The sequence below is a fragment of the Arvicanthis niloticus genome, chromosome 22 (assembly GCF_011762505.2).
Source record: "Arvicanthis niloticus isolate mArvNil1 chromosome 22, mArvNil1.pat.X, whole genome shotgun sequence".
Taxonomy (NCBI): Eukaryota; Metazoa; Chordata; class Mammalia; order Rodentia; family Muridae; genus Arvicanthis; species Arvicanthis niloticus.
In genome coordinates, this window is record NC_133429.1 from 19,007,499 (window position 1) to 19,023,880 (window position 16,382).

General features: G+C 43.7%; 1 long non-coding RNA gene and 1 pseudogene across 3 annotated transcripts; both read right to left on the reverse strand.

Moving 5' to 3' along the window:
- Positions 1-362: 362 nt before the first annotated feature.
- On the reverse strand, positions 363-15,758 carry LOC143436102 (uncharacterized). Of its 3 annotated transcripts, none has more exons than XR_013106313.1 (5): positions 15,621-15,758; positions 13,034-13,310; positions 5,731-5,831; positions 3,655-3,717; positions 363-1,394 (listed from the first exon to the last, which is right to left on the reverse strand). It is a non-coding gene; the product is annotated as an uncharacterized LOC143436102 (long non-coding RNA). The 3 variants fall into 3 exon arrangements; XR_013106314.1 differs by having other exon boundaries at positions 13,034-13,193; positions 15,621-15,753; XR_013106312.1 differs by lacking the exon at positions 13,034-13,310 and having other exon boundaries at positions 15,621-15,745.
- LOC143436461 (dnaJ homolog subfamily C member 30, mitochondrial-like) lies at positions 10,937-12,285 on the reverse strand (annotated as a pseudogene).
- Positions 15,759-16,382: the final 624 nt, after the last annotated feature.

Sequence of the window (16,382 nt, forward strand, 5' to 3'; positions counted from 1 at the left end):
AACAAAGCAGACAAATATTTGTTGGCATGCTAGCACATGTCTGAAGTCCCAGCAGTTGGCAGATGGAAGTTGGAGGATCATGATTTTGGTGCTAGCCTCAGCTACAAGGGACCTCATATTTGTCATAATTATTATATAATTATGGGTAAGCCTGGGCTACAAGGGGCTTCGTGTTTGTCATAATGATTACATAATTATGGACAAGTAACTTTCATTCTCTGTTCTTCAGTTTTTTTTTCCTTTTTACACTAATTTATAAGTTTATTAAATGTATAGCCATAAGAAAGATTTACATTAGCATTTCAATCCATCTTAAATGTATGTGATGAAACTTCTGTTATATAATGATTTATAAAATACCATTTGAAAATCAAACATTTTATTTAGTATTTCTACAGGCATATAATACAGGTGGTTAGCCAGGCATAGTGACACACCCAAGTATACGGGAGGCAGAAGCAGGTAGATCTCTGTGAGTTTTAGGCTAGCCAGGGCTACATAGTGAGACCTTATTTATAGGAATAAGAATAGTGTGGTGGTTTAAATGAGAATTATCCCCATAGGCTCATATGTTTGAGTACTTGGCCTGAAATTGGTGGAACTGTTTGAGAAAGATTAGAAGGTGTGGCCTTGTCAAGAGGAGGTGTGTCACTGGGGTCAGGCATGGAGGCTTCAAATGTTCATGTCATTACCAGTTTTCCCTCTGCCTCCAACTTGCAGATCAGGATGAAAGCTCTTAGCTGTTCCAGTGCTATGTCAGCCTGTCTGCTGCCATGCTTCATGTTCATGGTGGTGAACTGTAAGCTCCCGATTAAATCATTTATTTTATAAGTTGTCTCAGTCACGATGGCTCTTCACCACAATAGAAAATTAACTAAAACAGTGTGTTTGGATCCAATCCACCAACCACTTCCCTCCTATCTAACTCTTCCCTTTCTACTCCCACATCATCCTTTCAATCTCTCTCTCTCTCTCTGTCGGTGGCTCTCTCTCTCTCTCTTTCTCTCTTTCTCTGTGTGTGTGTGCCTGACTCTGTTTCTATGTTTCTGTCTCTCTCTGTCTCTGTCTCTGTCTCTCTCTCATTTGACACCAAGTCCAATAATGGGTGTAGGATCATTGACTGAGGGTGGGTAGTCTCTCAGGATCAGCATCCCAATTCCCCACTCCCAGTAGCCATCAATAGCCCATAGATCCTCTAGGTGGGATTTCATGAGTCCCTCTTGCATCCATGCCCAGGATTTTGCTGACTTGATCTTGTACAAGTCTTCTGCATGAAGCACCAGTTGCTGTGACCTCATGTGTGCAGCTGTATTGTCACGTCTGGCGTTTCAGTACAGACAACTACTTTCACCTCCTGACATCTCTCCACTCCTCTTCTCTTTGGTTTTCTACACCTATAAAAATCAACAATGATTGTTAAACAGACTGTTATTTTTCAGCCTCCACTCTCTTTTTCTATTTATAGTAAACATCCTTAAGAATTTTTTCACTTTTTAATGTTTACTAGAGTTATTCATTTCCTTTCATGTGTGTTTTGACTGCACACATGTCTGTGTAGCGTGTGCATGCTTGGTGCCCACAGAGATTATAAGAGGATATCAGATGCCCAGGAGCTGGAGTTTCCATGTGGTTTCTGGGAACCAAACCCAGGTCCTCTGCGAGAACAACAAGTACTTTTAACCACTGGGCCATCTTTCCACCTTTGTCCCTAAAATTTTCCTGGGCACATAGACATCTAGCTAAAGATATGTTTCCCAGCTTTCTTTGAAGTTAGTTGTGGTCATTTAACTTTAACCAATAAGACAGCATAAATGTCACTCATTGGTTTCCTCCTGTCCAGTCCAATGAAATTAGAGAGCATGGTACATTAAATGTGCATTTTACAAATATTAAATTAATGAATTCATATAAGCCAGTTCGGTGCCAGGCACAAAGGAAATCAGAGTAATGACTGTGTTGTTTTATTATTGTTAACAGGGTTTTTATTGAATTTATATTCAAGTGGTGAAACAATTCCCTAGATAGGAAAAACACTGCTTGAAATAATTAAAATGTAACCCAAGAACTTGGTTAAAAACCCCATCTCCAGCTGGGTCTGGTGGTGTATACCTTTAATCCCAGCACTTGGCATGTAGCAGCAGGCAGATCTCTAAGACTCTGAGGCCAGTCTGGTCTACATAGAGAGACCTTTTAAAACAAATGGAGACCCTCCATCTCTAGGCATAGAAACTTGTTCCGAGCCCCTCCGTGTCCCCTTCGCCCGCGAAAAAGATATGTGAGGCAGTGTTCGGGTGGTTACTACAGCGAGGCTTTACTTCTTTTATCAGCAGAAGCGGAAAGACCCAAAGCCCGGGAAAGGCACTGTTATATGTACCCTAGAGTGGCGTGTTCACTTCTGATTGGCTGTTCACTCATCACCCCATATTACGCCCCAGAATGGGCAGTGACTTTGGCGCGCTTTTTGCCTTTTGCACCTGCGCAGTCAGTTGTTTACTAGTGGGAGGACAGGATGCCCGCGCCATCTTGTAATGGCGAATGTTGACATGCTTACGCGGCTCCCAACAGAAACTGGAGAATATTCTTTCATGTTCACAAGATATATTGTGGTGGTTTAAATGAAAATGGCCCTCCTAGCCTCATATATTTGAATGCTTGGATCCCAGTTGCTGGAACTGTTTGGGAAGGATTAGGGGCCTGAGCTTGTTGGAGGAGTTGTGTCACAGGAGGTAGGTTTCAAAAGCCCACACCATTTGCAGTTAGCTCTCTTTCTGCCTCTTCCTGATGGATCAAATGTGATCTCTCAGCTACTGGTTCAATGTCATGACTGCCTGGCTGCTGACCTGCTCCCAGCTATGACAGACATGGACTCTGACCCTCTAAAACTATAAGCCTCTAGTAGACTCTTTCTTCTATAAGTGGCCTTGGTCATGGTGTATCATCACAGCAATAGAAAGGTAACTAACGTATATATTTGTGTGTGTGTGTGTGTGTGTGTGTGTGTGTGTGTGTGTGTGTGTGTATAAATATGTTCAAAATGTACTGGCTGGTTTTGTGCATCAACTTGACACAAGCTGGAGTAATTGCAGAGAAAAGAGCCTCCCTTGAGAAAATGCCTCCATGAGATCCAGCTGTAAGGCATTTTCTCTATTAGTGATCAAGATGGGACAGGCCCATTGTGGGTGGTGCCATTCCTGGGCTGGTAGTCTTGGGTTCTATAAAAAAAGCAAGTTGAGCAAGTTAGGGAAAGCAAGCCAGTGAGTAACATCCCTCTGTGGCTTCTGCATCAGCTCCTGCCTCCTGACCTGCTTGAGTTCCAGTCCTGACTTCCTTTGGTGATGAACAGCAATGTGGGAGTGTAAGCTGAATAAACCCTTTCTTCTACAACTCACTTCTTGGTCATGATTTTCTTGTGTGCAGGAATAGAAACCCTGACTAAGACACACACACACACACACACACACACACACACACACACATATATATATATATATGCATGAATGTTCACTGACTCATTGCCCCTCCCAAAAATGGAGAACCAGCTCATTTACATGTAAATAACATATAGTTACATTCACATAAAACAGTGCATTTTAGAAGAATAGCTTTATGCATATTTTAAAAATATATTTAATAATACTGTACATATATACTTACCAACACATAAGCTTTCTAAAACGCAGACAGTTATGCTCAGCAATTGCAGAACAGACATTATCTCTGAGGGAGAAAAGTAAAGCAAGGAAAGATGAGATCAAAGCTATCACTACTGTATTTCACTTCTAAACCTTAAAAACAATGAAGCAGGAGGATCTCCAAGTTCGAGGCCAGCCTGGTCTACAGAGTGAGTTCCAGGACAGCCAGGACTACACAGAGAAACCGTGTGTCAAAAACAAAAACAAACAACCCAAAACCAGTGAGGAACGACACCTAAAACAAAGTGTACTATTATAAAATTTGAGTTGTGGATACAAGGAAGGCAATTATAGTATTTTTCTATGTGTTTCTGACCTGTAGCATTAGGATGTTAAAATCAATTTACATATGCATCTAAATTGCTTAGTAAAATTCAGATATCTTCTAACCTAGATGCCTTGCTGGAATCTTCTAGAATGAACAGACCTTGGGTTCCAGTTGCAGCTTGTACAGTTAAGTCCCTTTTTGTGGCCCTCATTGTTTCTTTACTTACAATTCAAGAATAAACTGCTAGATTCTCCTTTACAGTGACTGGTGCTAAAATTGTGGTTAGGCTGTGTAAAATAAAATTAAAATAAAAGAGTTAGTGGCGCTAACTCTTGCATTTCCCATTAAATGCTGATGATCTAGGATAGTGGTTGCTGAGTTTTTAAAAAGAGAAAAGATTACAAAGAAAGGTTCAATCACGAGAGACTATCCCTGAAATATCCTACTTCTGAGTCCGAAGGTTGCCATGCATATGCTTACTGTGGACTGGATAGTTTGATCAACAGCCCGTCGCAGTTTGGAGGCCTTTGAGTCTAAGCTTAAGGCATTCGTCAGTAAGGTTCTTAGCAAGTATTCTTTTTGGATTCCTGAGGGCTGGATTCTCACTGCAGCTTTACAAGACACAGAGGGAGAAGGAGGTATGGTGTCTTTCCTTTCCTTTTCTTTTCTTTTCTTTTCTTTTTTTCTTTTCCTTTCTTTTCTTTCTTTCCTTTCCCTTTCTTTCTTTCTTTCTTTTCTTTTTTTTTTTTGTACACTAATTGTCTTCAGGTTTCATTGCTGTGAAGAGACACCATGACCACAGCAACTCTTATAAAGGACAACATTTCATTGCGGCTGGCTTACAGTTTCAGAGGTTCAGTCCATTATCATTATGGGAGGAACATGGCAGCCATGGCACTGGAAAAGTTGATAATTCCTGTTCCAAGGGCAGCTAGGAGAAGGCTGGCTTCTAGGAAGCTTAGGAGAAAGGTCACAAAGCCCATCTCCACAGTGACATACTTCCTCTAACAAGGCCACGCCTCCAGTAACACCACTCCCTGAGCCAAGCATCTCTAAACCTCCACACTAATCCATTGGAAAGGCTTGACCCATGACTTAGTCTAGCAGAAATTACTTCCCAAGGGCCCAGCCTCCAAATACTATTGCAATGGGAGCTAGAACTTCAACACATGAATTTGGGGTCCAAAGGACATAAACATACAGTCTATAATATCAGTTGAAATGTAATGCTTAACTTTGAAGATTATTCTCAGATGGGCAGGCAAGGTTGGAGCAACAAAGAGTGCTACTCACAGTCAGAAATCGATGGTTCCTTTAATTGATGTATTTCTATAATTTCTTCATATACATGCATGCCAGAAGAAATGAATGATTTTCAACCCTAGGCATTTTGTAACCCTCACCAGCTTGCCGTTGATGGTTCTCCTGTTAAGATGGCACATAGATACCTGCAGCTGATTAGGGAAGGTAGCAATCTACCCACAGTCCTGTAATAGTTCACATATCTTTTATGCAGAAGCCATGCCAAGGTTTTAATTATTAGAGACTGGAGGGCCCTACGATGCATCTACTTCCTAAGGCTAAAAGAAAGAGGCGGGGCTTGCTTGAGCTACCTACCCACAAGCATGAACTGTGAAGACTGTGACTCAGATAGATTATTGTGAAGATCAATTTAATCACACCTATATAACTATGCGCACCAAGGTTGGTTATGTTAACACAGTCAAGTAATTAGTTATCGACAGAGCAGAATGCATCATCATTTATTACCTGAATGAAATGTAGATGCATGTCTGTACCGATGAAGATTGTCAGTCTGATAAAAAGGGACAGCAGATTCATTTATTCCAGGCTGTTTTTGGTTTCCATCCCTAAGCCAAACAAACAAACCAAAAACAAACAAAAAACAAAACAAAACAAAACAAACAAACAAACATTAAAACAGTTTTAAACATTGTTATCATGAGATAAAAAAAAATCTGTCTCCTTTCCCCATTCAGAACTTGAAGCTCTTGGGTTTGGAAGATGAATTCCTGAGCCTCTCAAAGAAAACTTGAGAAGCTTTTCTGGCTTGCTGAGAGCCAATAAAATGCTAGATTCCAGCCAGTGACTCACCATATTGGCTTTCTGGCAGTGAACTGACACTTCTTGCCTGTGTTCTATAATTTTATTCTTAGGAGACCATGGCAATTTCCCCCAACTGAGAGCTCACACTTGGTAAAAACTGGGTGATAATTATACAAGGCCTCATTAACAAAAGCCTCACAGCCCAAATGGACAACTCTGTAATTAACGTCTAGGTTCTGGTTTTATGCAGTGATGGATTTCATTTTTCCTCTATAGTTTTCAAAAAGATGGTATTGCAAAGGTTATGGCAAAGGTTACTTCAACATTGGCCAATGGAAAATACTCTGAAGCACAGACAGGAAGGCTGGGTTTGGGCAAGGCTTCATGGCGTGCTCTTAGAAAGTTTTAATTTCTGTTTCTGGGCTACCCTGTCAGTTCCCCAGAACCTTTTAGCCCCCAGAGGTTTTGACTGTGTTTGGGACTGCTATTCTTATTACTAGAAAACACACTCTGAATTATGGGTGGTCATATGGAAACGTAAATATCCATTCATGTAAAGAGTCTTTCCTTTGGGCTGGCTGGATGATGCAGTGTGTGGTTTTATAGGATTAAATAAATAAATGCTTTTGAAAGTCATGATGCATCATATTTGAGTCATAACTCAACAAATTATAGAAGAAAGGCAACGGCCAGTGGAGGTTTGGGGAGGAAATGTTTATATCCGCCAGTAATCCCAGAATGTAAACAAAAGTGACTGAGGAAGTATTTGTCTCCAATCAAGTTAAAATTTTTCAATTACACTTCTGTAGGGGAAGGGCATGTGTGTACCACCACACATGTATAGAGGTCGGGGGACAACTTTGAGGAGTCAGTTCTGTCTTTCCACCGTGTGGATACGTTGGGAAGAAGCCAAAGAAGAAACTCATTCTAAGTTCTACCATTAAGTTTTCAGACTCCATTAAATCATAGGGAGAAATTAAATTCAAGGTTCCAGGCCCTAGGGGAACTGGGGACTTCCCAATAGCTGAACAGCTTCTGTTGTAAACAGTGATCTGAATCCAGACATCTCAGGGACAACTTGTAAGGAGAGCGATGTCTGAGTCCAGCCATCTCAAGGACAGCTTGTCCATCTTGCTGGCAGGATCAAACAAGTTCATGCTCCCAGGCCTAGGAACGAGCACCTGACCTACTTCTTAAGTTGTCAGTTAACCGGTAAAGAATATAGAAATTGCTGTTATTTACACCAAGGTGCATAAGTTATAAAAATATATAACCAATTGCCTGTTATGGTCTAATTAACCACATGCAGCTGACCTTCTCCTTTGTCCTCTTATCACTTTGAGCTCCAGACATAATTGTCTAGGAGAATGAATTAAAGACCTTGAAGGTGACCTGGATACAATCCAGTCTCCAACGGGTACTCTCAAAAAGTCAAAATACAGTTGGATAACACTGCAATTGCCTCCCTCCCCCACCCCTGCTTTGTGTTTCCACCCTTTAAAAATGTTGTACGATCTCTCGATGGGGACACAGTTCAGATCCCAAACTAGCCGCCTTCCCGAGAGCTCAGAAAATAGAGCTTTCATTTCTAAGCTTCTGTTTCTGAGGTGAGTTTTCTCAGTTTCCACCCTGAACCCAACAGGTACAGGAATTAACTGTAGGTCATCAAGCTTGGTGGCAAGTGCCCTTACCTACTGGGTCACCTCACCAACTGACTCGCCAATATTAGAGAAGTGTTTCATAGGGAAACTGGGGGAGGGGGAAAACGTGTATCAATGGAAAAAAGATTTGGTTTTGTATGGGAAAAAAAGCATTTTTTTCAGTTAAAAAAAAAAAGAAAGAAAGAAAGAAAGAAAGAAAGAAAGAAAGAAAGAAAGGTGTCTCAGCTGTGAATTTCGAGCCGAGTGTGCAATCTCTCAACTTTAGCTACATCCTGGATTCTATAATGTACATAATGTAATTCTGTCCAGGAGGCATTGGGAGAAATGGTGGGTTGGACAGAGCAGTTCCTGGAAAGGTTTAGTACTCAATTCTCCTTCCTCACTCCGGACCATTTACATACCCCTTGGCTTTAGAATTTGAGCTGAGAAGACAGTTCAGAAGTCAAGTGATGCTCTTGCTGAGGACCTGAGTTTGGTACCCAGCTCTCCTGTTCTCCAGCTCACAGCTACCTGAAACCATGGCTCCAGGGGCATCTGCCACCTCTGGCCTCCAAGGGCACAGCATTCATGTATAGACCCACAGCTAGACACATGTGCATGAGCATGGTTAAAAATAAAATAACAAAGTCTTCCAAATATAAATAATCAGGGTTGTAGGCAAAGGTTTGCGTTCACAGCTGTTCATCTCAGAATCAAACCGAAAGGAAGTTTTCATTACAGTAACATAATCATAATGAGAATGCTTAATTATGGGATATGCTTGATTATGGAATAGCTACCAGACATTGTATACTTCATGTTACAGTGTCCTAGAGGTAAATAGAAAATCCTTCATGGCATATAAGGGAAGAGCAAATACAAAATGGAAATTTGGGAAACTAAATTGTGTGTGTGAAAATACAATGTTCCCCTTAGATGATGGAATAATGGAAGATTGTGGGGTTTGTGTGTGTGTGTGTGTGTGTGTGTGTGTGTGTGTGTGTGTGTGTTTGATATGTGAACTTTCCAAACACTGTAGCAATGCATTACTCGACTGGAGTCAGCAACTAGCCAATAGTTACCACAACAAAACTCGTGAGGCCAAATCACTTTCGCAAACATTCATTTAAATTATTTGTTTATGTTTCTTTGTTTTGTCTGGTGTGAGGTATAAAGTTTCAGGTGCACTATGCTTAGGCGGAAGTTAGAGGAGTAATTCAGGAGTAAACTCACTCCTTCTATCATGTAGGTCCCAGGGATAGACCTCAGGTTGTTAGGTTTAGGGACAAGACAAACTCCTTAAGCCACCGAGCCACTTCATAGGTCCACCCCACCCCCTTTTCTCTTTTTGAAACAGGGCCTCACGAAGTAGCCCCAGCTGTCCTGAAACTCATGACGGAGACCCAGCTGGTCCGCTAACTTTTGGGTGATCCTCCTGTTTCTGCTTCCCCAGTGCAGGGATTACAATTGCAAGCACCATGCTTAGGTTCTACCTTTTTTGAGACAGGGTCACACTGTATAGCCTAGGCTGGTCTTAAGCTGAAGACCTTCCTGCCTCAGCCTGTCACAGGCTGGGATTATATAGACACTATCGAGTCCTGTCTTGAATCATACTGGAACCACGGCAGACGCCAAAGATGCACAGTGTGGATGACCTGCCAGAATGTGGGAAGAAGTTAGGAAGAATGGGATCCGGTTGTATCAACACTGTGTCAGCAAAGGGGTATTTTACTCAGTTTACCCATTTAAGCAGTCTGGCAAGAAGAGCGCGCCAGATGCTTCCTGTCTTCCTGACTGAGCCTCATGCCTGCTGCTCATTCAGCCATCCTACATGCTTGCACATGCATGCACTCATCTCTTCAGCCCCACTCCCTCCACTGCCAGGGGTGGGGGAAGAGCCCTAGAAGGCAGGGCTAATGTCCATTGCCAAGTTTACTCTTCTTGACAGGGCAGAAAACTCTGTAAAATTTGGGGAGCTGGGAAGCATACAATGTTACCAAGGGAACCACTTCATGGCAATCCTCCCGAAAGCCTCCTATATCCCTGTGGGTCTGTGGCCCATGCTTGAGGTCCTAGCACTCAGGAGACTGAGGCAAAGGATGGAAAGTTCTAGGCCAGTCTGTGACACATAATTGAGATTGTTTCCAAAATGTGAGCAGATCACAGCACCACCATCGAGCCTGGGTTATGTGGTGCTAGGGGTGGGATCCAGGGATTTGTGCGTTTGAGACATGTACCCTATCAACTGGGTCACAGCCTAGCTTTGCTTCAAATCTGTATTCTCTTGGCTTTAAACATGGCCCCTGTGTGGTGTTTTAAAGACAAGCCTAGCTATGTAGTTGGTCACAATCCCCCAGCCTCAACCTCCCTGGATTACAGGTCTACACTTCATCTGTATCTTGACCAGGGAGCCTCCTGCTTCTTCTAGGCCCAAATTACTCACACAGCCTGAGAGCCTCATTAGAGGGATTTGATTTATGGCGATTGTGGTCAACACTGCAGATGAGAAGACTGCACTCAGGAACTCACCCTCCAAGTTTTGTCACAGTTAACAGGCTGCACGCTTAGCAACGCAAGTGACTAGTAAAAGAAAGACCAAGGACAGGCACGCTTTCCCAAGATGAACTGGACCCCAGTAACATCACCCTACGTCACCACTGGAGTAGAGTCTAAGTGATGGGGACAGACCTTAGGGGGTCAAATCATCTCCTCTTGTGCTGTTAGACTCATACAGCATCTTCCCCAAGACCACTCCCTAGCTAGATATGGACACAAGAATGTATTCCTCAATGTCAAGGGATTTTCTCAATCCCACATGACAGAGATGGTATGGCACAGACCTGAGGGAAAACTGGAAATCTTTCACTAACTTTTTTTTTCTTAGTGGGGAAGCGGGACTCGAAGACAAAAAAGCTAGGAACCAAACCCAGTGCCTGTTGCATGCTAGCATTCTCACTGAGGTGCTGGGAATAGGACCACCCCCTACAAGCTACATCCCCAGCATCTGCTGGGTGGTTAATCAAATCTTACCTGTGACTTGGGGTAACACCAAAACAGACTTCACGCAAGCCCCCAAGGATGAAATCTTATTGGCATCGGACAACCAGTTGAATCGCAGGGTTCAGAGACTACAGAGGAAGTGCCACCCATTATACAGATGTGGTGGGGGACAGGACAAATCTTGCTCAGTCATGGCTTCTGGATAAAACCACAGCAAATGTTCTGGGGGTTGGCATCTGGAAGGTAACTTTTAGAAACAAGCAGGCACTCAAGGGACTTTGGAAAGCACTTAAATTTCTGGTTTTCAGGAATCTCTAGTCTGGAGTCTCTTTCTTGGCCATGGAAAGTTGTTTCTGGACCATAGAAGAGGGACATACTGATCACCCACCAGGCTAGAGGGTACTGAGGGTCAAGAGAATACCAGCAGAGGTATTGCATCTTAGACCAATAGTTCAAATCAAGAAAAGTAGGCTTCTTGAGCTGGATTCCTTTCCCTCCTTTTCTCCGATGAAATAAGAAAGCAGACAAAGAGGAAGATAAGGAAAAAGATGACATCTTGGGTATCTTCCCAGTGAGTCCCCTTGTTGGCCTGGTCCCCTGCTTTTTGCAAAGGGCTTCCCTTAGGGCTGGCAGACGCAGATCTCTAGGTAGCTGTCTCAGTGGTGCGCCTGGTAGAAAGCGTCAAAGTCAAACAGAGTGCCATGGTCTCAAGGCAACGCCTGAGAACCATTTCGAGCCTGAGGAGTACAGGGGGTGGGCGAGGAAGAATGAGACCAGCCACAGCATCTTAAAGGGGCCTGACACCAGGTCCACACAGGTCCTGGTCACTGAGCAGACCTCGATCATACTTGCTATGGACGGAGGATGGTACTGCCCAGAACCAGATAAGCTTTGGAGATGGAGAGTGGAGGGGACCCCCAGCACCTTACAGAGGGCAGTTCGGGAGTGAGTTCTCACTTCGAGCCTAAGCCTGAGACAGAACTTTGAAGTAACCCCCAACCTGCCACTATCTCTATAGTGGTGACAGCAGCCACCATATTGTGCCAGGCCAAATAACTTAAAGGGAGAAAGAAATGGCTTATTTAGATCACAGTTCTGGAAGTTTGAGAATCTAACACTAGAATCAACTCAGCCCACTCGAGTCCCTCATAGAAGATGTCATTACAGTGATGTCACAAGGTAAAAAAAAAAAGAAAAAAAGAAAAAAAATCCACACGGCAAGACAGAAAGCCAGAGGAAAGGGCTCCTGCTTAAGAAACCTTCCATTAACTGCTCTGGGAAGCAAACTCCCAGCCTACATCCTCTCAGGGAACACATTCCAATCATATCCAAACCTTAGGGATCATTGTGAACATTTATGATCTTTGCAGTCGAAAAACTGTTACTTTTCAAAGGAAGCATATTTAGGTGTTAGAGTACTGCACAAAGATTTAGCCCTGAAAACGAGTGGGCCGTTCCCTGAAGGTGTTCTGGAGCTGAGTCCTGACATCAGCCAGGATTACCTCACCGCTGAGGGGAAGGTGACACTTCAGGCAGAATGGGATGCATACACAAAGCAAGCACACTTTGGGGGTGGGGAACTGGCTTCTGTTTTGTTTGTCATACTTTGCAGCTCCATTCCGGGGGTCACTGAGGGGACTTTCCTGCATCACCACACAAACAAGGAAAGGGTTTTGCAAATCTCCCCCATCAACTTCAAGGTGGGATAAAAGGGACACTTGCAAAGTTTGTGCTTTTCCTTGGCCAGCAATGTGGGGTATAAAAGCATCCTGGAAGCCCTTGGTGAGTATAAAGCATGCTACCACAGAAGTAAGTAACCAGTACGCACTCCAGTGTGCTAGGTTGCCAAACTATGATGTTCAGCGGGTTTGGGGTATTAATTTAACCAGACCCATTAAGAGACATATACTGCCTGCTTCCACCATCCATCTGCTGAACTTCAGTCGCGTAGCTCTTTATCGCCGCAAAAAAAAAAAAAAAAAAAAAAAAAACCGACTAGAAGGGGCTAGTGAGGTGGCTCAGCAGTTAAGAGTACAGACTGCCCTTGCAGAAGTCCCGAGTTCAATTCCCCACACCCACACCAGATGGCTCACAACCATCTGGGGTCTCCAGCTCTAGGAAGAGCCTCTACCTCTGGTCTCAGCAGGCACCTGTACTCATGTGCACATGAAGACACACTTAATTTAAAAAATAAATTTTTTTATTTTAAATGACTAGAAAGTCTTTTTAAAAGTACTTCTCTTGGCTTTCGAGATCACAGGATAATTACATCATTTCTCCCACCTTTTCCTCCCTCCAAACCCTCCCCTGTACCGATATTCCTCCTTCCCAAATACACAAATTTGTGTGATGTTTTCCGGACTGACCATTTGGTACTGGATAACCAGTCGGCTCGCTCTTCCCTGGAGAAGGCTATCTCTCTGGCTCTCGGGCGTTCCTTACTTGTCTGTAGCTCTCTGTGTAGTACTGAGGTTATGTGGCCTTCCCTGTCCACATTAGCATATCACTGTTGTCCTTGATCAGCTCCTGTTTAAAATCGTGTTAGTGAGACCTTATGGGTGTGGTGTCTACTTAAGGCGAGGAAATCTTAGCTTCACTGTGTGCACACATGAGTGAGAACCAAATATTGAACTCCAGAAGGATCTGTTGTTAGAAGCGAGAAAAAATTCATGAGATATGATTAGTGGAATCCAGTGTCTTTGCTATCTCATGGACATTCCTAGTCTTTAGAACCCCTAAAAAATGACTAGAAAGTCTTTATAGTATTGTTATTATCTCATTTAATTCTTGCATTAGTCCCACGAGGCTTCTCTTACTATTTTTACTCTCGTTTGCCCAAGTCCCCCAGCAGCAAGAGGAGCCATGACTGGAATGAAATCTTCCAGATTCCAAAACTGGGCTCTCTTTCCACAACTACTGTATTCGGTAACCTCTGTGAGGGAGGTTAACGTCCTGACCCCTAGAGCGTGTGGTTTGATTTGATTGCTTGCATTCTGCAAGAAGAGAGAACAGTGAAACCAGCAGTTCTTAGAAAGAACTCCAGATGAATGGGGAGGGGAGGGGAGGGGAGGGGAGGGGAGGGGAGGGGAGGGGAGGGGAGGGGAGGGGAGGGGAGGGGAGGAAAGGGTATGGAAGGAAGAGGAGGGGAGGAAAGGGAAGGGATGGGGAAAGGGGGGAACAAGGGAAAGGAGGGGATGGGGGGAGGGAGGGAAGGGGAGGGAGAATGAAGGAACGTCCAAGTACAGCAGACATTTCCTCTTCCTCTGGGTTTTGCAGGCCTTGTAGTTGGGGTTAAGAAAATCTGAGCCAGGTACAGTCACTCAACTCCTGTAATCCCCAGGTTTGGGAAGACAAAGTAGGACCAGAATCTCAAGGTCAACCTGGGCTACATAGGAAGTTTGAGGCTAGCCTGAGCTACTTAGAGTTGCAGGCTACCTTGGCTATGCAAAACTCAGCCACGAAAGAAAGAAAGAAAGAAAGAAAGAAAGAAAGAAAGAAAGAAAGAAAGAAAGAAAGAAAGAAAGAAAGAAAGAAAGACCTGAGGAAAGCCAAAGAGTGAGGACCCTTCTGTTGACCTGCATTTTGTGTGTGACATTGAGCCACATGCCAGCATCTGGTACAAAGACCTGACAAAACGTCCCTGGAGAGAATAAGACAAATGGCACAGAGATGAAAGTTACTGGGTCCCCTCCACCTGTATATGGAGCAGGATAGAGATGAGGGAGGGCATCATGGCTACCCTTGTGCCTGATAAATGATGAGCTAGCTCTGGAATGACAGTGAGCAGCTGCTGTCTCCTCAGAGCTCCCAGCTGCTGCTCCCCTCGCCACCACCAGTTCCTGTGACACACAGGCTAACAGAATTGATGGCCAAGGCTCTCCCAAGTGGCACTGTTGCTTTTGCCACAAGAAAGGTCTGAAAATGTAGCTGAAATGACTGGGGCGGGAGGGGGCGGGGGAGTACTGGATAGAAACAACCTTGACCCAATAAAGACAGTGTCACAAAGGACAGCTCTCAGTAAACTGGGATGAAGGTGTAGAGGGAGCCTTTCACTCAGAGGGTGGCTTTATAGAGTTTTCCACTAGTCTTGAATAGAGCTGAGAAGAAGCACCACACAGCTAGTTTTTATTTTAAATGCCTTCTGCTTGACACATGTTCCTTTCTTCTAGGATTATTTCCTTCTTGGTTTTGATGTGAACGGTTCTCCTCTGACACTGTACCAATCAAGGATGATACCCGGCATCATGTCTTTTACTCATAGCAAAATGGAACATTAGTAAGAGTATGTTACTCTCCAACATTTTGTTGTTGATGTCATTTTGAGTTTTGGGGTGTTTTGTTTGTTTGTTTGTTTGTCCATGATATTTTTTCATAAGTCTGGTACCCATTCAAAAGTCTGCAACTCCTTAACAACTATTCACAAAAAAATAAAAAACTGAAGATAACTTAGAAAATAACTGCACCCTGTTCCTCTACAGGATTTATCCTGTAGCAGGATAAATCCTGTGGATTTCAAGACAAACCAAGGCCCAGAGGTGGAGTAAACCAGATTATCTTTGGGACAAGTCTTCACACTAAGCAGAAAAGAACTACGTGGTCCGTTTCTGTCTTAGGAATTTAAACTCTCTGTCCCTTTTTAAAGACATGATAAAAAGGGAGGGGCTGACTTCGGAGCCTTAAGCATGCCCCAGGACCATCTCTAATACAGACAGCCCAGCCAATGTGAAAAACTAGGGACTATAAAACTTTTCAGTTTGGGGAGAGAGAGAGAAAAAAAAGCGGGGAGCCAGCTGGGAAGACTTTGGAGCAGAGAACTGTTCCCAGTGTTCACAAGAATAATACTGGGAGCAGCCAACAATAGCAGCTGTTTGTGGGGGTGGCGGAGAGTGGTGTGGGGAGGTAGAGCGAAAGAAGGGTAGAGGAGTGGAGGTCCTAACAAATATTGAAACTCACCAGCAACTGCGCCACAGAGTTCCACAGAGCGCTCCCACAGAGTGGGTGTTTCCTTCGCCTTCTGCCTGAGCTCTAGGACCCAGCCAGGAGATGAAGTGAGACCATTTAGAGAAACAGAAAGCTTGCGCATGCGCATAGAGGAAGGGGGGGGTGAAAGAGAGCCTGAATCTCAGCTATGCATGAATTTCAGACTTAGAATAACCTAAGTTCGAGTAGAAAACTCACACGCAAAATGTAAAGTTTATTCGCGTTCCCAGAAAGTTGATACTATTCATTCAGCTATCCCATATGAATGATTTCCTGGGGAAATAAAAATGATCGAGAAATAGTTAGGGGAATTAACTATAATTTATTAAACATCAACTATGGAGGCCAGGTGTGGAGGCGCACACCTTTAATCCCAGCGTTCGGGAGGCAGAGGGAGGCAGATTTCTGGGACTTCAAAGCCAATCTGATCTACATAGAGAGTTCCAGAACATCCTGAGTAACCCAGTGAGAACCTGCCTAAGGGAGGGAAATCCAACTGTGGGCCAGATTGCATGCTTGACCCTGTCTATATATTGTCTCTAAGGCTTGGTCCCATTTTCCAGATGGCAGTATTGAAGCTGAGTAACAGTAAGATGTGTTGCGGTTCCCGTCTTGAATGCCCTCCAGATGTGCATACATTAGATCCTTACCCCTCTGGGTGACACTATAGGAATATGGTGGACACTTTAAAAGATAGGGCGCAATGGGAGGTCTTTAGGTCTTGGGGGTGTGACC